Consider the following 27835-nt stretch of genomic DNA (forward strand, 5'->3'; position numbering starts at 1 on the left):
AGTCATATGAATCATGACACAGTCACATGACACAGTCACATGACACATGACACTGTCATATGACACAGTCACATGACACAGCTACATGACACAGTCACCTGACCCTAGTACAACACAGATATTCAACGATCTGACAACATTAAACTTGACCTTATTATATGTAGATACTAAAGGGTTTTTCATCAACCACATTACACTACTTCTTTACGGAAGGGTTAGGTGGGTGGGGTGGGGATGGATCGAACATTTGTACATTCGTGACGATGTGTAACGAAGGGGCGGGGTGTGGGAGATTAGACAATGTGACGTCACAATACTGTTTTCTAAATAGTATTAAGTATTGTCAGAAACTTGATTTTTGACTTGTTTGTTTAAAAAAACTGTAATTGTAGTAAAATATGATCACTATTCGTGAGTTGTTCTTGAAAGCGCAACTAAATTAACGTAAATGCCCGGTTCCCAAATATCTTGCTTCCTGGGTTAAAACCACCGTACAGCTCTGGCCCAATAAAAGAATTCCGTACAAAATCTCGCAGCATCAGTTTAGTACCGAGACTCGTCGTAAACTCAACAGGCCCATTCGAGAATGGAAAACCAACACTTGCATTAGGGTAGAGAGAGAGAGCGAACAGAAGGGATGTCGACTTTGTTTACTTCAAGCAAAAGAAAAATGTCTGTGTCTCACACGTGGGTATGCAAGGCGGTTTTCAAAGTTTATGGCTGTCCAAAAGTTGCAGTTGTAAAACTATTCTTCATGAAATTGGACATTTTATAGGATTTTTTCACGAAACAAGCCGTTCTTATAGAGATAAATATGTAGAGATTGTTTACAAAGCTTTAAAAAACTCGACTCAAAATAATTTTCAAGAAAAAAACTACAAGGCTTATTCCTCTTTTAGAACCTTACGACTATCTAAGTGTAATGCACTACAGAAGCAAGGCATTTTCCATTAATGATGAAATCACCATACGCACAACTGACCCAGCGTATCATAATATCATTGGACGAGTAGATTAGTTGAGCTTTTACGACATCAAAAAGGCGAATGTAATTGTAATGTACAATTGTGATGAAGGTTGTCGTATGAAGCCTATATGTCCAGAGGGGGCGTTTGTTGGGAAGGATTGCACATGCTGGTGTAAGGGCTCACAAAATGATCCTGTTAGGAAATGTTTGATGGAGCCTGTTGCTCCGTCGTCAAGAAATGTTTTTGAAAAATATGGAGTGGAAATCAATGTTTCGTTTAGTAATTGGCAAACTTTGCCTTACGGGGAGGTCGTCATATTTTTAAACAAAATATACATGACAACTTAAAATAATAAAATAACATTTACATCAGTAATTAAAATCATTCGAAGTTAAGATTAAAGAAATCTTGAAATTAAATGTTATAACTCGCTAATTAAAATAATTTTCTGTTTTATTGTTTTATTTTTTAAGTAAGCTTGCAGTCTTACCTGCACCAAATAATTAATAATAAATACACTGTGGCACATAGGGTGTGGAGATATAGGTGTGGTTGGATCTCATCAAGTAAGAACGCAATTATGTATCCACATATTTTATTAGTTTTTTATATTTTAGCTAAAAAATAATTCGGCATCACACGCAATTTATTATTGTTGCAGGAATATAACTATTGCGCTGATTTTGAGTTGTATAATCCCAGAAATTATCATAATAGAAGATAAACTATTTAAAAAAAAAGAATTCTTGTTTTTAATGTTCAAAATCAAATGATAGTCCGTTGATTTTATATTTTTTTGTTATAATATTCTTTTCACTGTGCTTATAATAAATGATGGATGTTACCCTTATTATAAAAGATACATTTATCGACTTTTGAATACCACCCGTTTGTTACATACAATTACCTTAATAAAAAGTGCCTTTCGGTGAAATATTGCTACTGTATTCAAAATGAATTATCAGCATACTTTCCAATTAAATTCGAAATAAATTATTATACAGAAATATGTGAAAACATAAAGGAATGTCAATTTTAGAAATAGTTTTAATTGGCAATAGACTGAGAAAAGAAGATAGAAAGAAAGAATTAAATGATGCCAGTACAGGAAAAAAACTGATTATCAATTCTTAAAATGACCTTATTTCACTTATTAAAGTACATTTTAAATAATCATTAAAGTCAATGTTGTGCATAGATCTTTGAATAATATATCAAGAGGCTTAACTACAGTAGCAGTAATATGACTCTGTATTTTCTGCTAAAATCGCTTTTGGAATCCACTCAACGTACATAATTAGTGGTAATGTTAGCTTTACGATAAGTATTCTATACTTGATCAAGGTAAAGAACAGTTCGGTCACATCAATAGTAGACTCCCAACAGGCTTTGCCTTATGCTTCACTGGTCTTGTGTCATGCTTTAAAAGCCTTGGGTCTTGCTTTATAGGCCTTGTGTCATGATTCATAGTCTTTGTGTCATGAATCATAGTCCTTGTGTCATGAATCATAGTTGTTACGTTCCGGTTGGTTCAAATCAACAACAACGCTTCGTGTCTAACTTCCAACCTTTATTCCGTCTCAATTCATTACACACAACAGACACCTGATATTCATTAACTCCAGCTTTTATACCGCATTCGACCTTGGTGTGATGGGGGGTTTCATATATATTATATAATTATATCTTCTCTAAATCTTTTCTATATTCTGATCTGCTACTATTCATACGACAACTATTATACTTGTGAGTAGGACGGGAATCACTCTTATGTTCCGCAGACACTAATTAGCAAAAGTCAACCACTTCGTTTATGAAAAGAACACTAACTTTATTAATACACACTTATTTGCACAATATCAAAGAATACATCCGTCTCCTACAATTACTAACCCCCAACTCTCGTTACTGCCGCGGTCTACGTCATTGGTACATTGTCGCGTCCTGCTCACGTCACATTCGCGCCACAAATATTGTATTCAACATGCGCACAATACTCTCGCACCAAATCTTCTACAGTCAAGTTCGCACCGTCCTTTGTAACCTCTACTAGTCGTCTAATTCTTTATATCTTCGCTATGACATCTCCTCCCCCCCTACAATTAAAAAAAACTAATACTATTAGTTTTTTTTTGTCTTATTAGTCAATCATCGTATAAATACATAGTCATAGCGTCATCAATGACTGAATTACATTAACATTTCAATAACAACAATTCCAGCATTCACATTTTCAAAAAACAAACGACAACAATGTCATGCCGCATCTTGAACTGCCAGTAGGGAACTTTATCATCTGTATTGACAAATTTACAAAATATACGTCACTCAATGAATCTATATCTTCGGTAGAGACAGTTCCACGAACGTTTATCATCTGTGTAGACAAATTAACAAAATGTACGTCACTCAATGAATCTTTATCTTCGGTAGAGACAGTTCCATAAACGTTTATCATCTGTGTAGACAGTTTTCCCTGTTATACTTGACGTCTAAATGTTCCCTTGAGCTTTATAAACACAAAACTTGGCAACACTGTGACCGAAAAACAAATATTTATAAGCTGAAGTTGCCGTTACGACTTGATCGAAAATTGACCGCGACCGTGCGTAAGGCTTTTGTTAGCTGGTTATGGTGACCCTTCTTGCCGTTACGACTTGGTCGGAAATTGACCGCGACCATGCGTAAGGCTTCAGTAATCTGGTTAGGATTACCCATCTCACATTGATTTGGTTCCTCTAGATGTGTTACTTGACGTGATCCTGCGGACGTGTCCTTGACGATGTGTTTCATATGTTCACGTTCATGATGTACTGGTCGTTTGACTGCTGCATTTAAGCTGGGCATCAGTGCGTAGCATTCACGAAGATGACGTCAGATTCTGAGAAAATATGAGCGGACATGTCGTCTTAAACATATGCCAGCTAAGCGTTTTTGTGCCCGTCGGACAAATAACCTTCCTCTTTTAAAGAAAAACCCACCAAATTTTGATATGCTGGTTATTTGTCCACGACACACTACAAATAATAATAGTAACTACATTATTATAATTATCAACAAAATACCAACTACATTACTAAATCATTAACTACACACGACTAGCATTAAATAGAAAGAGATCTACTACACACAAAGAAAAGACATGTATGTTGTATTGCGCGTCACATATCTGTAGTGCAGGAGCAGCTCTCTGCCTGTGACTGTAGACTATACATAGCCATAATTATTCATCCTCCAATAGCAACTAATATATTCTTCACTTTATGGCTATAATGGAGCAGCTCTCATTATACCATGTTATGACAACGACTTCCTTCTGCACCATCAGAATTGAAAAATTGCCTCACGTCGATATTTACGACGACTTAGATTCATACCGTACATTTAGCTGTTCGATAACTTGAATTTACTTTACTTATTAATCCTTGTGTAGTCGTTGTTCAAAACCGTTCGTAAGGGGGTGTGCGTGGTCCAAGTTCTATCCGTCATGGGGTAAAGCACATGGGGCGCTAGGTTAAGGTTAGGGTTGAACAGGTCCGTCGTCTGTCTTGTACTCGTGTGCAGGTCATTTCTTTAGGCTCTGTAGTTTCTTGTGCTCCTGACATTATCTGATTAAGTGCTGACCAGGAATAGTAGTAAGCTGTCTCACCAATTGAGTTGTTTAGGACATATTCTTCATTTTCATTGTTGACTTTTTTCTCCAATCTGAGCAATCTGTCATTAAGTTGATCATTCTGTTTCCTCAAACTGAGAACAACTGAGCCGATTTCTGTGATTTTTTTAGACAACTCTTCAGTAACTGTGTTCATGTCTACCACCAAATTATTACTTCTTTTCTGTAGATCGTACATCGTTCTGTTTACCGGTTCGATAGAACTTTGTGTGTTGGTCTGCTCGCTTCTTACTTGTGTTGTATGGTTCATGTCATTCTCAACTTGAAATCGTTTGACACCTCTGATGTTGCCTAGGATCAGATCGTGTGGACCATATCTAAAAACAACTGCTTCTACTGTTCTTGTTGCTGATGGCGTGCTAATCTGGATTATAGCTGTTGGCCAAACATATGTTATGCCTCGTGAACTCTGGACATGTTGTATTCTGCCTGTGTATTGATGTCGTCTAACAAAGTAGCTTCTAACAGCTATTGTTGAGCATCGTGTGTCCCTTATGGCCCGCGCGAATCTGTTGTTAATCTTGGCTGTAAATGTTTCTTTCCTGTTGCTGGCTTCACTAAAAGATGTCATGTATGCTGATCTATAAATTGGTCTCTTGTATTGACGTCCATTCTGCTGTATATTCCGCTGGAGTCTATCATCATATAGTTTCTTACAATTAACCTTTTTGTGACCTGATCTATTGCAGTAATAACATCTGATATTGTGATAGTTCTTTTGTCGACAATAGTTCATCTGTATGTTGTGGGCTGTTGTGGTATCTTCTTGAACTGAGTGTGGCGTATTAATTTTTGTAGTAGGCTTGCTCTCTATTTCACTGTATGAGTCATCTGAATCGTAGTCATAATCATAAGTAGATCTAGATAGCTCTGCTTTTTGTTGTAGCTTCGACTCATGTTGTTTTTGTGATCGATTCTCTAACATTTTTTTATTTTGACGTAATTTTTCTTCTATGTCTGCTGAGTATTGACGTAACTCAGCGTCCATTTCTTTTTGCTCTATTTCTGCTTGTAGTCTCATTTCGCTTAGTTCAAGTTCAGTTTGTTTTTCAATCTCGGCTTTATAAAGTTCAAATTGTTTTTCCATCTCGGCTCTACGAAGTTCGGATTCTCTTTCTTTTTCTTGCCGAGCCTTGGCAAAAATAAATTCAACTTCTGCTTCACGTTTTTTGTAGTCTTCTGATTTCTCATCTAATTTAGCTTTAGCTTCAACGGATTCTTCTTCTCGTTTGGCCTCTAGCTGAACTCTATAGTGAGCTAACGCCACTTGATATTGTCTTTCCTGTTCTGCATCCTCTAAAAGTCTTAATTGGACTAACTCAAATAATTTATCTTCATCGACAACTTTGTCTTGCTTTCCATATTTGTTCTTCTTCAGCGATGGTTCACCAATGGTATACTCTAAGCCTAACTCGGGCTTAGTTCTAGTTAGAAGTTCGTTAAATGGAGGCATGTCTTAGTGTGGTGTAATAAAGGTGATGTGTGGGGAAAAAAAGAGTAACAAATAACATTAACTGAAAAGGACGAAACACATAAATGGGCGAGAGTAAGATAGATGTAGCTTACTCCAAGCCTACCACAGTACGTAACACGTGACAGGTTATAAAGAGAAAAAAAAATGCTGGGAGCAGCACTATAGACACGATAATGCGAACATTACGTGATACAGCTAACTATAAATGTGTACCTCTTAAATAGCAGGCCTACACTCAGTGTGTCCTATCGTTAGGAAGCCTCAGCCAATTTAAGAATAACAAGACTAGATCTATAAAGACATAAAACAAACACGAAGAAGAAAAACTGCTGAATAACCAGCACAGGATCCAAACAATCCCGGTTACTTAAAAAAAATCAGAGGAAGGTACTTATCTTGCTTCCCTGCGATGATCAAGTAGCACCTCTGGTTAACACGAATCCGCTTCAAACTTCACAACTTCGAATCCTTTTTAAAACACCACTTGCGGAATTAAGGACCACTTGTGCTCCACCAATATGTGATGGGGGGTTTCATATATATTATATAATTATATCTTCTCTAAATCTTTTCTATATTCTGATCTGCTACTATTCATACGACAACTATTATACTTGTGAGTAGGACGGGAATCACTCTTATGTTCCGCAGACACTAATTAGCAAAAGTCAACCACTTCGTTTATGAAAAGAACACTAACTTTATTAATACACACTTATTTGCACAATATCAAAGAATACATCCGTTTCCTACAATTACTAACCCCCAACTCTCGTTACTGCCGCGGTCTACGTCATTGGTACATTGTCGCGTCCTGCTCACGTCACATTCGCGCCACAAATATTGTATTCAACATGCGCACAATACTCTCGCACCAAATCTTCTACAGTCAAGTTCGCACCGTCCTTTGTAACCTCTACTAGTCGTCTAATTCTTTATATCTTCGCTATGATAACAATACACAAACACACCGGGGTTAACAATATTCTAGAGTAAACTCAACTCGCACACTCACTCTCCCCTAATTCTAGATTATTCTATCCTATTCTAATCTAACCTACAACTGACCTGTAACAATAGTCCTTGTGTCATGCTTCACAGGCCTTGTGTCATGATTCATAGTCCTTGTGTCATGATTCATGATCCTTGTGTCATGATTCATGGTGCTTGTGTCATGCTTTAAAGGCCGTGCGTCATGCTTAATAGGCCTAATGTCATGCTTTAATTAACTTTTTCCGTGCTTTATAGAAGTTGTGTCAAGGGAGGGGAAACTTGTAATTGTTCAAAAGCTTTTCATTTCCTTACCGGTAAAACGTAGCTTTTAATAGAACTGCTATAATAGTTTTTGTTTTTCACCATCCCTCCTCTCATGGTTAAACGTTGCTTCTAACATCTCGGATTGAACTTCTAACGGAATGTCGTAGTCAGGTAGTAAATCTTTACAAGTCTTGAGTTTGAAAACCCGGGTTCAAGAACCCGGTACGCTCCGTATCACATAACCGTCGGGGTACCGACTGACCCGCCTGATTTGGTTAAGTTATAGAACGTAGTTTCCTACCGTGTCCCTACTGCACGACAATGTCCGACATAGTGCTCACGTGTAATCCCAAGTGAATATTTTGTTACTACTTTAAATATCAGCCAGAATATTTCACACGATTACACGCACAATTTTATTGTCGTGCGAATGTAGGCTACTTGTACTAAACTTGTAAGGAGCTAATCCATGTAATAAGCACATCAGTATCAATATTTGAAATTCAAAACATATTATGCCCAATATAATGTGTTATTATAAAAAATCGTACTATTAATTGTAAAATAATTATGGTATTTATTACATGTGAAAAATAAAAAAAAATTAAGTTATTTTACAATTATTTTAATACATTAAATTTAATTAAGATAAATTATACATTTCTTAAAACATTTTTACTTCATTTACAGCAAATAATTTTCAATGTTTGTTTAACAGAATCCAAATTTATATATCTAGAGACTTGAAAATTCAAGTCGATTAAAATAAAATACTATCAATAAGTACTCAGCATAAATATACTATTTAGTTAAAGTTGTATTTACCTAGCGTGAAACCCAATAAATAAGTTAGATACAGAACAAGGGCTAAATTATACGTGTAGAAAGTGAATCTGGGAGATCGTATAAAATATGTGTATCTTTAGATACTCTATCCCAGCTACCCCTCTTAATGTCCAGACATGGAGGATGAAATAGAAATAAAAACTCTCAGGTTTGTTTACAGGCAGCATAAACTCAACGGTCTCGGAATGTTGTTCTTAGAAATAAACGATAATCTTTAAGTAGTGAGTATTCAACTTGGCATTTTACTCTAATATACAAAATATGAAATTAAACACAGAATTCGGTACGATGAACCAAAAGTTTGATACAAAGCAGAATTGAAATAAAATATTTACGTTGGTGTAGAAATTAGCATATCATTATATATATATATATATATTTATATATATATATATATATATATATATATATATATATATATATATATATATATATATATATATATATATATATATATATATATATATATATGTATACATATATATATATATATATATATATATATATATATATATATATCTAATATATAAAGCTCAATTCTGTATGTCAAAATAAGTTTGTTTGTCGTTGACATACTTTGATGGATTTAAGTGTTAGACTATTATCGTGCTCATAGTCTAAATTTATGAGTTAAAAAATTACTATTGAAAGTGTTGGGAGATAATTTTCATTTTTCAAACTGATAGTATTAATTGTCGGCATGTTCATTAAACACAATTTTAAAAAATAACAAAAATTCTAATTATGTCTGAAAATTATTTATATTTAGTCCTTTAGCACTTACTTCCCTTTGATAAATTAGAAAAACATAATTACTTCCCTTTATAAAACATTGCATTAGTGGAAAAGAATTTACTTTTTATTACTTTTTTTTGGTGTTGGGAAAAAATAATTACATAATTAGCGGGGATTGATCAAGTGCAAATGTTGTAGGTATTTTACAAATAAGCTTCGAGTATTATAATTGTTCATTTGGTTTGGTTTGGCACCTACGTTCGTTTAAGTGAGTGCAAAAGACTATGAATAAGTTGGGGTACTATAGTCGATTATTAAGCTGACACAGGCGATTCTGTCCCGGGCTAGACTGTGAGCACTTTGCGTTTATGTTCGCGTTAGTGTTTTCTTTGTGTTTAGGTTGGGTTTGCGTTAGTGGTTGCGTTTTGATTTGGTTCGTTTTTGTTCTTTCTTTTTTCGTTTTCGTTTGTGTTTTTTTCTTTGGGTTTGTGTTTGTATTTGTGTTTGTGGTTTATTTTGCGTTTGGATTTGGTTTGTTTTCGATTGCTTTTTCGTTTTTTTTTCTTTGTGTTCGTTTTAGTGTTTGTGGTTGTGGTTGGGTTCGTTGTTAGGTTTTTGTTTTCGTTTGCTTTTTTGTTTGTTTTTTCTTTGTGTTTGTATTGGTGTTTGTGATTGTAGTTGGGTTTGTTGTTAGGTTTTTGTTTTCGTTTGTATTTGTAATTGTGTTAGCGTTATGTTATCGTTTTGTTGTTTAGGTTTTAGTTGGTTGTGGTTTGCGGGGCAATGCCGGGTTTATGATGATCACTAAACACACAGGTAATGGTCTTTAACAGAAAGGTTTTTCACAGAAGCCAGAGCAGGGCCTGGCCGGGACGGCTAGTATATACATACATATATATATATATATATATATATATATATATATATATATATATATATATATATATATATATATATATATATGTATATATATATATATATATATTTATTTATTTATATATAATGATGTACTCATTTCTACACCAACGTATATATATATATATATATATATGTATATATATATATATATATATATATATATATATATATATATATATATATATATATATATATATATATATATATATATATATATATATATTATATATATATACAACTCTCGCAAATCTAGTTTAGATACTCATCTTATATTCAACAGGCGGCAATAAGTCAATAAAAGAAATATGACCATCGTCTTCTAGATCATTGGTTGATAGCTCAATGAAAATCCAAGCACCTAAAGGACAGGGTGTTATCTACGGCTTGGAGTCAGAAAAGTTGCAGGAGTAGCCTAAAGGAAACCTAAGTTGTTAATCCTATCGCCTAAAAGGCTACATCCCTGTTTCGTTTTGGAGCTTTCTCACCTAGATAGGTTGCAGTTCCTAGATTACAAACTTCATCTGCCCGAGCGGTAAGAACTGATTTGTGTAAATGTAAACAAATGGAATGCCATATAACTTAGATCCCAGTTTTAGGGGCGGGGGTGGACCATAATAACGTCAGCACAAAATAGTGAGGTAGATCATCTCAACGAGACACATGTAATAGTGAGGTAGATCATCTCTAAGACAGGAACGTAATAGTGAGGTAGATAATCTCGACGCCCATAGTGTAATAGTGAGTTAAATCATCTCAACGACATAAATGAAATAGAGAGGTACATTATTTCGACTACCAGAATATAATAATGAGGTAGGTCATCTCTACGACAACTAAGGTATAAGTTCGTCAATTGGCGCACTTATGAGCCTTCGCATATACTGCCGCATGGGTGCCGGGTCCGTCCCCTGGTTCGGATAAGTCATCTCATGTAGTGTCCCGCCGTGTCCATGATGTAGTGTGTTCTTTAAAACAAATGTATAAGCCTTAGTGCTCATAAGAGAGTACGGACACTCCAGGTCAAACCACCGTTAGAGTTATAATCGACGCGCCTGATTCGGTTATCGAATGTAGTGTCCCACCGTGTCCCTAATGCATGACCGTCTCTGACACGAACGTAGCTACCATAGTGCTCAAGTAAAATCCCGACTGAATATTTTGTTAGCACTTTAAAATTCAGCAAGAATTTCACACCATTACAAGCAAAATTTTTATTCTAGTGCGAATATTCTTTTTCTTAACTTTTGTGAAGTTAATCCACGTAATCAGCATTTAAGTAACAATATTTTAAATTAAAAGCATTTTTTCCACTAAATATTGTGTTATTGTTAAAACGACGTACCGTAAATTGTAAATTTTAATTTTATCATTTATTATGTATTAAAAATAAATTTATTAAATTATTATACCGTTATTTGAATACATTATTACAATATGTTCTATTGTGGGAACCTATGCATTACTTAAAACTTTGTTACTACATTAATAGAAAATTGTAATTGATGTCTACACTATTTTTACTAATTATCTAGAGACTTGAAAATTCAAGTCGAATAAAATATTTTAAAATATAATTAGGTAAACATGATACAAATGCGATATAAATATATATTAGAAATTATTGTATTATTTTATTTTCAAAACCCATAACAAATATTATACTGTAATGAAACTCAACTTTAAACATAATAAAAACACTAATCGGCGAACAATGAGAATAGGTGGGAGTAGACAGTTTTCGGACAGCTGACAGTCGATTGGGCGCCAAGCCCAGCCCACAGCAGTTAAATGGAGAATGTTATTTTATCCAGAATGCATTTCCCTATCTGTCAGTAATTAGTAATTAGACCTGAGTGACGTAGTTTTTGAATTATTAGCCTTCTACTGTTGAGCCAGGTACTGGACTGTGGGTTACGAGTTTACCCAAGGCTCTGTGGGTGGAAGATAAGTCTGGTGTGAACCGAAGGACAGAAGGGACCGAGACACGGTAATCAAACCGACGTCCAAACCAGTTAGTCGGAGTTTGCCGTGTTCAGGCCTAATATGCTTTGTGCGAAACATCTGTATCATTTTATATGATTAAATATTATTTCATATTTAAAGCTATTTATTTTAAATAAAGAAATTAAACTTATTTACCTAATCCAAATCAAATACCCAATATTGAAATAAAAATGTTAGTGGCTCTTTAAAAACTGGAACATTTTGTAAATTGTCACTTTTGGCTCTTCCGTCTCAAAAGGTTGCCGACCCCTGATTTAGCCTGAAACCTAATGAAGAAGTAAGATACAGAACACGGGCTAAATTATACGAGTAGACACGTGAATCTCGGGGATTGTATAAAATATGTGCATCTTTATATACTCTATCCATGCTTTCCCTCACAATGTGGGATTGTAAAAAAGAGAAAAAAAGTTGTTGTAGAACAGACCAGAATAGTATAATATATACAGATGTCACAAATATAGATGAAGTACTCATGCGAGATTAAGCACTTTTTTAAAACAGAATAGATGTATGTAAAAAGAATGACTATTTTCTATTAGATCATTTGATGATAACTCAATGAAATAGTTATGCGCAATGTAGGGCATTGATTCTGATTTCAGCCTGTTATTCTTTGTCCAACCTAGAACAAACCACAAGTCAAGATTATTTGTTTCAATTTGGAGTTGTCTCTCCTAGCAGAGTTGCTGTCCCTATCTAAACTGGGGGCGTTGGACTTGTGAATTATAGGTGTAGCCGCCATGTGCTTAACCGACTCGACAAATCCGACCACTTTACATACTTTAACTCTATGGTAATTCAAAACATTATCTCAGTTCAATCCAGTGCATGGATTAGTTTAGGTAAGACAAATTAAGTTCGTGTCAGAGTATGTGTGTATGTGTGTGTGTTGGGGGGGGGGGGCTAGTTAACGTGCTAGAAAACGGGACGGTTCTAGGTAGGGTCGGCTTTTCTTTCTCCAGCAAGAAAACGAAATAAACGGTTACGTTGGTTATCCACTTTTTCAGACATTGAAAAGATCGCGTTTTAAATTATTAAACCGTATTTAACCTACCATTATTAATGTTGTAGGGAAAGTTTTTTTAGAATAGAAATTGCGCAAATATTAAATACAGCTTTGAAGACTGAATACTATTTTAACACGTTTTTATTAACTCAGCTTCGCGTTTGTGTGTTTGTTGTTAAAATTGACATCGAAAATTAGCCCACTTCTGATTGCTCTATAGATCTGAAATTTGGCATGCAGGTTACTTTCGCCTACCAATTTCAGATGCAATCATAAAAACTAGCAATTAGAGACCGTAATAAGCTTAATTTAATTACGCCCCAAGGACCATAAAATTGAGGACATGATTTCTAAAGATACCGACAAGACTGTAGGCTTATTGACACAGTTACTTCGGCCCCAATCGATGTGAGCGCGCTGGCCGTGATCGTATAGTGGTTAGTACTTCGCGTTGTGGCCGCGACAACCCAGGTTCGAATCCTGGTCGCTCAAGATTTTTTTAGTCCGTGTATTTATAAACACTTAGTCAATTCATACTTAATCAAGTCATTAGATAAAGTAGAAAATAAACTATATAAAAAACTTTTTAAAAAACCACGTTTTTCATGTGTAGCAACGGACTAAAAAGGAGAAAATAAAATACTTTAAAAAAACTTTTTAAAAAACCACGTTTTTCTTGTGGACTAAAAAGTAGAAAATAACTATTTACATACATTTGATGACAAAAAACGTGGGTACGTTCACCATCAAATTTCCCGACCCATCTGCCCGACCCACGTTTTTTGTCATCAAATGTATGTAAATAGTTATTTTCTACTTTTTAGTCCACAAGAAAAACGTGGTTTTTTAAAAAAAGTTTTTTTTAAGTATTTTATTTGAGCTATCTAGTTGCTATTTAGTTAACGCGTGTTCAATTTAAATTGTTTACATAGATATGTGAACGGCTTACAAATTAAAGGGGCGCTACTTTAATCATGCTATACTACAAGAGTGACATAGTTCGCTTCCTTTGATGTTTGTAAAGGTACACTCTTTAACTTTAATCTGACAATCTAATGTTAAATCACTCAACAAATATATGTCTTGTTATAAATACATAGATACTTGTAATGTACACGTATGTTTTAGTAGGTACTTCATTCAGTGGAATGTACACGTATGTTTTAGTAGGTACTTCATTCAGTGGAATGTACACGTATGTTTTAGTAGGTACTTCATTCAGTGGAATGTACACGTATGTTTTAGTAGGTACTTCATTCAGTGGAATAAACACGTATGTTTTAGTAGGTACTTCATTCAGTGGAATGTACACGTAAGTTTTAGTAGGTACTTCATTCAGTGGAATATACACCTATGTTTTAGTAGGTACTTCATTCAGTGGAATGTACACGTATGTTTTAGTAGGTACTTCATTCAGTGGAATGTACACGTATGTTTTAGTAGGTACTTCATTCAGTGGAATGTACACGTATGTTTTAGTAGGTACTTCATTCAGTGGAATTTACACGTATGTTTTAGTAGGTACTTCATTCAGTGGAATGTACACGTATGTTTTAGTAGGTACTTCATTCAGTGGAATGTACACGTATGTTTTAGTAGGTACTTCATTCAGTGGAATGTACACGTATGTTTTAGTAGGTACTTCATTCAGTGGAATATACACGTATGTTTTAGTAGGTACTTCATTCAGTGGAATGTACACGTATGTTTTAGTAGATACTTCATTCAGTGGAATGTACACGTATGTTTTAGTAGGTACTTCATTCAGTGGAATGTACACGTATGTTTTAGTAGGTACTTCATTCAGTGGAATTTACACGTATGTTTTAGTAGGTACTTCATTCAGTGGAATGTACACGTATGTTTTAGTAGGTACTTCATTCAGTGGAATATACACGTATGTTTTCTACATTGAGAGAATTTAGTGACATAATAGCCGGTCTTGTTACAATTTTGATTTCTAGCTATATGACGGATATAATTAAATCATATAATTAAATGTATACATGTACAGTATACTTTGCAATGAAAAACTTAATATTGCTACGAATTAATACCAAAATTAAACTCAATGAACATTGTTGACAAGAGTAAAATCTGATTTATATGTATCTATTACACATGTGGTCGTTAGACACAATTAAGTAGACCGCTTATGTGAGATACAAATCGTCATTAACATTCCATGGAAGCCGCAAATTATTATTATAAAAAGTAATTTAATCATGTGACGTCACTTAAACTAAAATTATTGTTCTGAATTTTTATAAGCACTCTGGTGTTTCCGCCAATGAATATAGCAATAAATTAATTAACGTCTTTAAATAAATTTCTTATTTACAGATTGGTAAAAAAGAACACATTCTCTACCTAAATACCTATTTTATAGCTCTACACATAGTGCAGGTTCTTTAATGTATCCAAACAAAAAATAAATAAATATACAGTTTGGTAAAAAAAGAACACATTCTCTACCTAAATAGGCCTACCTATTTTATAGCTCTACACATAGTGCAAGTTCTTTAATGTATCCAAACAAAAAATAAATAAATATACAAACATGTAAACAAACTTGAGTGTTAGTAGTATATAGATAAACACCATCAGAGCGCTTGCTACCAACGCAAACACATTTTACAGCACAGCACAACAAAGGCAGTGTTTCTTACAGACTTTTTTCTCCAGGGGGGGGGGGCTTGAAATTTCGGCGGTGGGGGGGTGTCGGACAACAGAGATGCCTGAAAGAAACTCTGAAAAAAAAGGTATTAATTAAATCAACGTTTAAACAATAAACATTTGTATCAAAACTTTGAGTGTTTTAATGTAACCAATACCCGAATATTCAAGAATTATAAATATAATCACCGCTGCTAAAAAAATGTTAATTTTGACATTATACTACTTTAAAAATGATTTCAGCTGCTGCTTAGTTTTTTGATTAGTCAGCCGTGTGGTCTTTTCTATGACATGATTAGTTGTAAAACTGTCGTCTGAAAGGTTGTACTTGTTTACTTAATAAGTCTATTTTTAACACATCAGTTTATACACGATTGTTGTTCTGTAATATTTAAAATATCTGTGACTAATAGCTAATATATATATATATATATATATATATATATATATATATATATATATATATATATATATATATGTATGTGTGTGTGTTTGTGTGTGTGTGTATGTCTTGAGAATAGAACACAAAATCCATGTGCCAGCTCAATGAGCTCAGACAATCACTGTCGCCTGAGCTGTTGTCTATCTTTGGTTCTCCATCTAGTCGATACCTTTTTGTTAGCCGATCACATCCAGCTAGCTATTAATTGATTCTCTTTATAATGTATTTAAATAAGACATACTAAATAATTATATATCTATGAACATGGTTTTTTTTTTAAATTAATAATATAAACACAAAAAAATCATAAAATGAAATATAGCGCGAGAAACCATTACGTGGTTATAAACCTTTTACCAGCTTGCCTGTTAATACATATTTCTTTGTGTCAGTCTTTTATCTTTTTTCTTTTATCTATTATCTTTTATCTTTTATCTTTTTCTTCACAATTACACCTTTCATCCAATCGCCATGAAACTTTTTGATAATTCTCCGTGAAGATTTCTTCAATAAAGTAAAACGTTTGGATGGCCACGCCCATGTAGCAGGACCCCAGTAGTTGCCAGAGTTACCCAGCGGCTATCTCAGAACTTTAGATCTGTTGATTGGGCGTCCTGCACGGGGAGACAGTGGTACTACTTGACTCAATGGTCCTACAGTACCAGGTGCATAAGTTGTCATCAAAGTGGTCGGGTTACCAGGAGCACTCTCACACGTGAGCACTATGGCACCCTCACACGTGAGCACTATGGCAACCTCACACGTGAGCACTATGGCATCCTCACACGTGAGCACTATGGCAACCTCACACGTGAGCACTATGGCACCCTCACACGTGAGCACTATGGCACCCTCACACGTGAGCACTATGGCACCCTCACACGTGAGCACTATGGCACCCTCACACGTGAGCACTATGGCACCCTCACACGTGAGCACTATGGCACCCTCACACGTGAGCACTATGGCATCCTCACACGTGAGCACTATGGCACACCCACACGTGAGCACTTTGGCACCCTCACACGTGAGCACTATGGCACCCTCACACGTGAGCACTATGGCAGCTACGTTCGTGTCACAGAGGGCCATGCATAAGAGAAACGGTAGGCCACTACACATTGTCTTATTATTAAGCTAAGATTCACATGTTTAACATTCACTCAATTATCCAGATTCTTACATTTGTAAGTCCAGATAAATAAATAAAAATTAAACAGTAGAGATGATCACAATTAGATACGTTGTTATTCTCTATCGCATTGAGGAGAAAAAGAGAAAATGGTAATATATAGCCTACATATTGTGTTGAATAAAATGGTATTATGCATTAGGTACTATTTCTCGTTATTACAATTATTTATAGCCTGTCCTAACCAATTACGTTTTTTTTTTTAATTTTATGTAGAAAATTATTTATTATTTATTAAGACAACTCTATGAAACGATATGCAATTGAACAGGGTGTTCTGTTGTATGTGGTAATCATAAATAATTAAATGAAACACTATGTGCTGATAATACTGAATAAATGGAATCAACGCTAGATTAAAACAAAAGACACAACTATGTACTTGAATATTTTATTTGTACGTTTCATTTCCGCTTAAAGTTTTCACGCCTTCACACGCAATCTTTTCTTGTCGCGCGATTTTTTGTTTCCTTTAGTTTTCTGTTTGTGAAATTACCAGTTATTATCGTAGAAATAATTACTTTTTAAAGATAATGTAATTATTGTAAAATAAAAACAAGCAACAGTAATTTATTACATATTGTTTGTATTATTTATTTTGTATATAACAAGTGAAATAAAAGATTAAGTTCATGATTAAAATTCGTTAATTATTTGGTTATATTCTACTTTAAAACATAATATAATATTCTTCTTACCTCTAATTTACTTACTAAATAAAAAATATCTTTTATTTTTAAATTAGTCACCGTAAAGGTAGTTACAAATAATCAAGAGACTTGAATTATAAGTCAAAATATCATTAATATACAATAAAGTGAAGTGCTTATATTCGTCAACATGTCCTCTCATATATTGTTACTATTTTTTGCCTAGATTCATACACATAAAGTCTACATATTTTTTTTTATAATTTTTGATCGGATCGGTAGTTATTTTATTTTTTTACTTTAGGTTTGTTTCATTTAATATGCTGATATTTTTTTACTTTAGGTTTGTTTCATTTTATATGCTGATATTTTTTTTACTTTAGGTTTGTTTCATTTTATATGCTGATATTTTTTACTGATCGTTGCAAGAGAATCGATAATATGACGGATATTAAATATAGGTGTTTGGCTCCAACCCTCTCAAAATTAAGTTTTTTGTTGTTGTTGTTATAAGTGAAAATTGCATTCGTAGCAAATTTTTTAACCCTTTCAGGACCACAAGGATTACAGGCATAATTCCAAATATATGTGCACACATTTTGTAGAAAATGACACGTAGATTTCAAAAATGTTAACGGTTTTCCGATATCTTAAATTATATTTTACACCGGTTGAAGGTCAGGGGCTAGGGTTACGGACATGACCATTGACAGGTTTAGGGTTGTGTAAGGTTTATTAGTTAATGTTGCTAGGTTGAAAGATTAGGGCTTTGGTAGTCTCAGAGAATAGTAACAGTAATTTCAGACAAATATTAAGTATTTAAAAGGATGCAATGAGATTGTATTGGCGGTTTAAGATTTACTCTCCACATTATTTTTATTTTCTATACTTTTAAAAATAATATGCCAATAGGTTTGATATGATCAAACAGGTTTTAGATTTATGACTCTCCGGTAAAACAATGACGTTAGTATTTTTTTTCTCCCAAACTTTTTATTGAAGCAAAAATTTAAATATAACGCAACGGGTTCGTGTTGACGTTTTCATTAGGGTGGATAATTCCTTTAGGATAGGATTAAGGATCAGTTAAGCAACTGGAATAAACGTTGTGTCAATGCTGGATAAGCAGTTGAAAGATTATTTTATTACTTGTGAGTGTGGGATATAAGTATCGGTGTAGTTGTAGCCTCAACTTTGTAGATACAAAATGTAAGATTTGAAAATTGCATTTTGTTTATTGAAATATTTTTTTTTTAAATATAGTGCTTTGAAAATTGAAATTGGTGTCACTTCCTTTTCTAATGGTGTCACCCGGTGCGGTCGGCAACCCTAGCCAACGTCTCGCGTTGCCTCTGTCTCTAGTCTATAGTTTGTTTGAGTAATCTAGATAAGCCCACATCGAGATGACAGATTTAAGAGTTTTGTCATTTAAACTCTTAGTTGGTTCTGTTATTGTGAACTCACGGACACGCCTTACGGGTGGTCTGATGCGTAGTGTAACATATAAGACACACAACTACAAACGGGTAACAAAACAAGACTGAATAAAATAAAAGTCTAGAGAAAACTAAAAATGGTGTAATAATAGCGACATTATCTACACTCACACTGTCTATTCTAAAAACAAAATACACAAGTTATACAAAAACTACGGAACAGTGGCTAAATACTGAAGACAGGTAGGCCTACGTGTCTTGACATTGTTTTACATTAAGTAAAAGATGTATTAAGATTTTAATACAGTAAATGCAGGTTGTTGAGAAAAATTGTCCTATCAGTTTGAAAATACTATACTGACAGCACAATATAACAGAGTGCATTTTCAAAACGTGTTACATCTCTCTATACTCAACAAAGGCAGCTATTAACCTGAGTTAAGCTGAGTACCTACAAGGAGACAAGTTATTGTACAGGGTATCAAGTGCCTATACCGTTTGGTTTCTATGAGACAAAACAATGCATTTTGAAGTTTAAAACTAAAATTTAAAACAAAACTTTAACACGTGTTTCTCTACCACTCACGTTATAAGCTTTATGTTTAGGCCACCCTAATACGATTTTACAGGCCTGCTAGGGGATATAAGACAATATTTATCTAGACGCAGACACTAGACACAGCTATATCAGAAAGAGAAAAATAAGACCCGATTTGACACGATCATATATTCATAATATCTTCTACTTAAAACAAAATAGAATCTACTGTCTGTGCTAGTGATACCTTCACTGTCGGTCTGCTAGTTTCAGATAAACTTTCTGACTGATAGTGTCACTTACACCCTCTGTCTGCTACTGTCATCTATACAACCTATCTAAGATTAAACTAACTGTAAACCAATGTCCGCTTGCTTCATCTACCAAATACAATATTTACAGTCGAATACAACTTTTGTTGGTTCATCTTAAGCTGATATTATCCCCCACACTATGCTAGTATCACGTACACTCACTGTCTGCTTTTATCACCTACACTCCATGTCTGCTAGTCTCACATACACTCTCTGTCTGGTAGTATCACCTACACTCTCTGTCTGCTAGTCTCACCTACACTCTCTGTCTGCGAATATCGCCTTTACTCTCTGTCTGCTAGTATCACCTACACTCTTTGTCTGCTAGTCTCACCTACACTCTCTGTCTGCTAGTCTCACCTACACTCTCTGTCTGCTAGTCTCACCTACACTCACTGTCTGGTAGTATCACCTACACTCTCTGTCTGCTAGTATCACCTACACTCTCTGTCTGCTAGTCTCACCTACACTCTCTGTCTGCTAGTCTCACCTACACTCACTGTCTGGTAGTATCACCTACACTCTCTGTCTGCTAGTCTCACCTACACTCTCTGTCTGCGAGTATCGCCTTTACTCTCTGTCTGGTAGTATCACCTACACTCTCTGTCTGGTAGTCTTACCTACACTCTCTGTCTGGTAGTATCAACTACACTCTCTGTCTGGTAGTATCACCTACACTCTCTGTCTGCTAGTCTCACCTACACTCTCTGTCTGCTAGTCTCACCTACACTCTCTGTCTGCTAGTCTCACCTACACTCTCTGTCTGGTAGTATCACCTACACTCTCTGTCTGCTAGTCTCTCCTACACTCTCTGTCTGCTAGTCTCACCTACACTCTCTGTCTGCTAGTCTCACCTACACTCTCTGTCTGCTAGTCTCACCTACACTCTCTGTCTGGTAGTATCGCCTTTACTCTCTGTCTGCTAGTCTCACCTACACTCTCTGTCTGCTAGTCTCACCTACACTCTCTGTCTGCTAGTCTCACCTACACTCTCCGTCTGCGAGTATCGCCTTTACTCTCTGTCTGGTAGTATCACCTACACTCTCTGTCTGCTAGTCTCACCTACACTCTCTGTCTGCTAGTATCACCTACACTCTCTGTCTGGTAGTATCACCTACACTCTCTGTCTGGTAGTATCACCTACACTCTCTGTCTGCGAGTATCGCCTTTACTCTCTGTCTGGTAGTTTCACCTACACTCTCTGTCTGGTAGTATCACCTACACTCTCTGTCTGCGAGTATCGCCTTTACTCTCTGTCTGGTAGTATCACCTACACTCTCTGTCTGCTAGTCTCACCTACACTCTCTGTCTGCGAGTATCACCTACACTCTCTGTCTGGTAGTATCACCTACACTCTCTGTCTGGTAGTATCACCTACACTCTCTGTCTGGTAGTATCACCTTCACTGTCTGCTAGTATCACCTACACTCTCTGTCTGCTAGTATCACCTACACTCTATGTCTGCTAGTATCACCTACACTCTCTGTCTGGTAGTATCACCTACACTCTCTGTCTGCTAGTATCACCTACACTCTCTGTCTGCTAGTCTCACCTACACTCTCTGTCTGCTAGTATCACCTACACTCTCTGTCTGCTAATATCACCTACACTCTCTGTCTGCTAGTATCCCTACACTCTCTGTCTGCTAGTCTCACCTACACTCTCTGTCTGCTAGTCTCACCTACACTACCTAAACCACCTGTAAACCAATATCAACCACTACAAAAACAAGCCGACGGCAGCCTGCTACAACTACCAAGTTCAACATTTACAGACACATACATATTTGTTGTTTTGAGCTCATTTTACCACAGAGGATTAGATAGTACAATCAACCAACAGAAACCCACGTAAAGCTTACTAAAGACTGTCTATTATACTATGATAAGTGAAGTTCGAACCTAAGCAGATTTCATCTGGTCATAACACAGTGTGTGCATTGTCAGTTTTCTATTTGATGTGTATCTCTCTTTTAAAAAAGTTAATGTTACATTCAATATCTGATTTTAAAATCTCCTTTTATTGTATATTAAAAACATACAAAAATGTATTTTTTTGTTAAAAAAGTACTTTAATTACGCCCATCAGAAGTTCATGAACTAACCTTTGGCATATAGTGTAACGGCAGATCTTTGTTATGGGCTAGATACAGTGTCTTTTGATAAAATAAATTATTTTTTGTATCGTGCGCACACAATCTGTATAATGTTTATTATTGTAATGGCCAGATTGCCCTAGCGGTTTAATTCGATATAAAATGTTGTATTCAGATATTTTATCTTTGCGCGTCAATATTTGTTTATCATTTGGATAACAATGTGTTAGCTTTTATTAAATATTTATCGACAACAAATTCTATTCTGTAAACATTTTAAATTAGATTTTTAAAAAAAATCTAATCTAACACGTATAGGTAATTTAATGATGGCGCCTTGAGGTCACCTAGTACTTTAAGAAGATGCCAGTTTCTTCTGATGGCAAGACAAACTGGCAAAACATGTTAGTGAAACAGTTTAAGAAGAATAGTTTTAGTAACAAAAAACACGACATTTTAATATAGAAATAATATTTTAAAAATTCTCAAAAAGTCGATTGATATAATACTAGTTGATACATTAAAGACGTATATTTTCTTATTTATTCCTGTCGTTTACTCTGTTTATTCTACAGGTATACGTGAAGTTATGTAAAGAGTAAAGTCCAAACGTTAGTGTCACTTTTATGAAGTGTCTTTTTATCTTATTAGTGGTTTTGTTGTTGTTTTAACCAACAAGGTTATGTTTGGACTGGATTAAAAATCGGAATTTTCCGATCAGGTAGTAAGCGCGTGTTGTTATCTTTATTAATTTGATGATAGAGAAAAAAGAGAGAGATAATTAAGTAGCAGATTGTTATAAATTTCATTATCAGTTTTAGAGGTTCTCTTAATTTTCCTTACAGACCCCACACCTCTCTGTTTCCAGAAGTTTCTTTCTGTAGATGTTTTACTGTCGGGCTAACGAGCGTCAACTACCCCACAAATCGGGTGACATCCCTCCCAACTATATTCTTAAATATTTTTTAAATCTTATACTTAACCACCGATGTCTTTTATTTTTGTTGCATTTAGTTGGATTAAAGAAAAAAAATAATGGTATTTCCTGTTGGTGCTGTTGAAAAGTGTGTGCTTGATTTGTTTTTTTATACTGTCAAATATATAATATGCCTTACAAACTAACGTAGTTAAGTTCCTATAAACACCTTTAAGTCAATAGGAAATAAAATTAGTTTTCTTTAGTTTCTGGTCTCGGTATTCAAATGGTTGTGTGGTCAAAACGTAACCAGATACACGAACCAACGGTCAAAATACGTACTGGAACCGAGGGACGTAACTCGTGTCATGTGAATTAGCAAGACTGTTCTCTAGCATGCCTAATGACATTCAAATAAATCCTAGCCCTAAAACATTAAAAAAATTAATTAGAGGACATATAGTATTAGTAACCAATTACGTCTTCCTTGTGGCCATCAGTTGGATGGAGAGAGGGAGCCTGATACAAAATCTGGCTCTTATCAATATGCTCCCCGGATCACTGGTTAGCCATGGAAATTTTTTTTTTAACTGATCTAGCTGACCACTATTGTCTCAATGTTGTATTCATTTATATCATTATGTCATCCCACGTTTCCTTTTAATCTAATTGTATTCGATGCTAAGTGACTTTTATTGACAACTGAAAGGTTTTTTTTTATTTACATAGGTATGAGATATATATTTTTTTTCAAACTTAAATCACTTGACAATAACAAACTTTGATAATATTAAATATGTGACCATTGAGTTATATAGTGCAGATGATCATACAAAGTATCGTTTAGCATTTTGGTCAGAAGTTGCAAGTTTCTCGCAATAACATGACAAATGTACAGAGCTGGTTATTTTATAGACAGAACATTGCAGTTGTCTTTGATCTAAACCAAAATTTTTATTATTAGAACCACTTCATAATAAATCTCGTGACTTGAGTGTGATTGATCTATTTGATACATTAGTCATACACATTTTCCCACTATCCATTGTTGTTGGTTTAGTTTATTTTTAGATTCAGTCTGTATGTAGTCAAGTCTAAGTGTGATATTGACCGGCAGGTATAAATCTTCCGGCTTTATCAAAGCTGTTTCGTTCTTGTTATAAAAAGCGTAATCTTATTGCTTATGCAATTAGAGAATTTCCGCTGAAAAAGTTTGCTGATGTTATAGTTGTTATCTCTCTCTATGTTTAGATACTTCTAAGGGGGCGGGTTAATTAAGTGGCGACTTTGATGCTAAAATAAGTTTTAACTTTAACAGTTTCAGTGGTTCTAAATTTTGGTAACAATCGTTGTAAAAAAAAAATGTAATTACTATTTAACTTAAAGAGATAACAAGTACTCATTTAATAACTAATGACTTATAGAATACCATTCTAAACAAGTAGTAGGCGACTTTTTTTTTGCATGCGGTTTTTGTTTTATTGTTTTGTGAACCCACTGTATACATACCGTCATAACATGTAAAATAAATTATTATAAAACATAATTTTAATTCAATCAACAACGTAACTATTTCTTGATGTCTCTTTAGAAATGACTATCTTGTTAAAATACGACAAATACTATCTGTGCGGGGGGTGGGGAAATATTTCGGTTGCTGTTGGTCATATTGATGATCCTATCGAACATACAGTTAAACTTGATCAGCTTCGCAATACTGAGAACTATTTAGTAAATTCGACTTCCGTTGTGTGTATTTCTATAAAGCGTTATAATATTATGTTGATTGCTATTGAACCAAAATTATACTGTCGAATGTTGGTTTTAACTATATAATATATATTACGAAGAAAATATACCCGCATTAGTAATTGTTACCTGAAAGCTATTTTTTCCACGTCTTTTTTTAAAATCCGCATACCCCCTTCAGTAGCTTGGCTTGGGATTATCCCCCCCCCCCCTACCCCATTTGCCTAACACCAAACATCGCTTCTGTGTCAGGATCTATACAAGTTACTCAACCGTTTGTTCTGTGTGATCTAGTCCAGGGAAATAACTCGTGTGTTGTCAGTCTTTAAACGCGTCTTCTAACTAACCCGCCGTACAACACTGACAATAGCAGCTATAAAACAATCAACTCAACAAGCTGAAGTTTGAGAGTCCCTCTACTAGTCACGCGGGTAGTACTTGGTACAGCTTTTCTACTAATATACAACTGTTGACATCACTATAGATAATCTGTGATAGAATTAAAGATGTCTGAAAACAATGAGAGCTCACAACATAACTGACCTAGAGAACGTCACGGGGTAATTGTTATTGTAATTTTTTTTATTAAATCACGTTATTCCACATCCATTGATTGAAATGTAATTAATTATCACGTTTTAGCGCATCAGTATTTTTAATTTTACGGGACCCTTAATTTTTCACAGGTTGCAGAAAAATAACCTGGTTTTAAATAAGCTAAATAGTAACATTAAAATATGGATTCTATAAAAAATCTTATAAATGTATTAATATTGTGAAAATAAATAGTTCGATTGTGGCGATAAAATCTAATATGTTTTTGGATGGTTGCCTTTTTAATGATAATAAAATTTTAATCAATCGGCACTAGAACTTGGTTAAGTAAGGTTTAAAGAAGATGATAGATCTTATTTATTTAAGTTTTATAAATAACATGTTTGATATGCATTAAACAATTACTACAAAATGTGTCAATAAAAAACTATTATTCTGAGATGTAAATATATTAAGTCTACTATTTCTTTAGTCGAAATTTGGGAAAAATATATTTGGTCGACACTTGCCGAAAATGATGCAATCTAGCCAATGTTAATCTGGACCATTTCGATACTAAAATAAATGTTGGTCTCTGTACTTAGAAACATAATCGGACTTTATCCACACATATATATTCATACTTTGAAATATAATTACAATATACGAGAATTCAATTGTAAAGCTTTTTGTTTCCTTTATTTTATTTAAAGTCTAGGCCCATTCCCATTGTTCAGAGTAATCACACCAGTATAAAAATAGTGATCGATGCTTAATTAATATTATTATCGAGACCGTCTAAGAAAAACCATTTTTACAGCAGACGATAGTTCTACTCCTTCCATCAGGCAGACCGGCGTTGTGCAAATTATACTTAACTAGCTATCTCTTACTCTTAGAATCCTTAGATCTAATAACTACCTAATAACTAATAACTAAAATCTATAATAGATTATAATACTTATAGATCTAGATCTAGAGTCTAGAATCTAGTATGGAAATCTAGATCTAGATCTAGATCTAGATCTAGGATTACTAGTAACTATACTCACTCAGAATACTGAGACTCAATACTCAACACTACGGTAGTACTGAAATTGATTAGAAATCTAGAGTCTAAGAGTAGTCTATAAAATCTAGAATCTCTAGTCTAGATTCTAGACCAGGGATCTCCAAACTACGGCCCGCGGGCCGGATGCGGCCCACGACGTCCTCCTATCCGGCCCTCGGAGATCTTTTTGACCACCGAAAAAAAAAGTGTTTGTTGTAGGTGGCTGAAGACAAATGCCACCCCAAAGAGATGCCCGGAAGAAACTCTGGCCCCCGAACTTATATTTGATAGTTAATGCGGCCCTCGGGCGGAAAAGTTTGGAGACCCCTGTTCTAGACTATAGATTCTAGATCTAGAACTAACTACTAGTCTAGATTAGTAGATAGTAGTAGATCTAGATACTAGAATAACTTGTTCAATTTAGAATTTAGAGCCTAAACATTATTATCTCATTCATGGGCGGGTGTGGGGAAATTGCGAGACGCGAAAAGCGAAATGGCCAGGCGGGAAAATGCGAGAAGGGCGCGAAAACGGTCGGTCACGTGACTATTTTGTCTCGCATTTTACCACAAGCCGATACTTACGCTGGGTGGTGTTGAAATGCGAAGATTTCTGCGAAAAATTTACCGCATCCGATTTTCAGTGGTATTTGGTCCAGACTTCAAAGACGTTTCGTTTACATTGTTAAAACTTCCGATTTTTCCGTCGCTAGACATACTGATGATTTGTCAACTCCCCCCATCTTTTGTGTCGACTTAGAATACCACCTTGTTCGAAACCGACGGAAATACCGCCGACGATAGATCAACTTCTGTCTTTTGTGTGGAACGCCGAGGCCGCCTGATTTACCGTCTTTGAAGATCGCCGTGCCCGGATCCGCTGCCGCCGCAAACATATTTTCTATTGTTGCATAGAAATTTTGTATTATAGCCGCCGCCTACGATTTTTTTCTAGCTTTTTTACCATATAAATCTAAGCACAAGGAAATGCCTACATCATTTGGATACAACAAAATAAAGTGACGTCACCGATATTATCAGTTGCTCGTGCTATATCGTAAGCTATGGGCCTACTTCAAATATTTTTAAAACCAAGTTGAACTTATCTGAATTTTTTGGTTTTGGTGGTGGTGTTATTTGGGGTCTTCCATAAATGACGTCAAACTCGTAGGGGGGGGGGGGGGGTCTGTAATTTTATGACGATGTGTGATGAGGGGGAGGAGGGGGGGGGGGGTAGATGTGAAGTCACACTATAAAAAAGCAATGTTAGAAAAAGAATTTTAGACGTTTTTTCGCGTTTTAGAAAACTGTTTTAATACATTGTAATAGGAATTGATTAAAATACTCTATTTTGACCGA

At 34.9% G+C, this 27835-nt stretch overlaps 1 protein-coding gene across 8 annotated transcripts in view; it reads left to right on the forward strand.

Moving 5' to 3' along the window:
- Window positions 1-27835, forward strand: part of LOC131943563 (uncharacterized) — a 114015-nt gene that overhangs the window by 17236 nt on the left and 68944 nt on the right. For 3 of the 8 annotated variants that reach the window (XM_059303747.1, XM_059303752.1, XM_059303753.1), the window contains exon 1: window positions 25392-25452. The exons of 3 other annotated variants lie outside the window; for them this stretch is intronic. The gene's annotated coding sequence lies outside the window, so the exon portion shown is untranslated. Of the gene's footprint in view, window positions 1-25391; window positions 25453-27835 lie in introns of those variants that run through there. 2 more of the 8 variants (XM_059303746.1, XM_059303754.1) reach the window with 1 other exon arrangement.

Source organism: Physella acuta, unplaced genomic scaffold, assembly GCF_028476545.2.
Source record: "Physella acuta isolate Inbredline_101_S28 unplaced genomic scaffold, ASM2847654v3 ptg000462l, whole genome shotgun sequence".
Taxonomy (NCBI): domain Eukaryota; kingdom Metazoa; phylum Mollusca; class Gastropoda; family Physidae; genus Physella; species Physella acuta.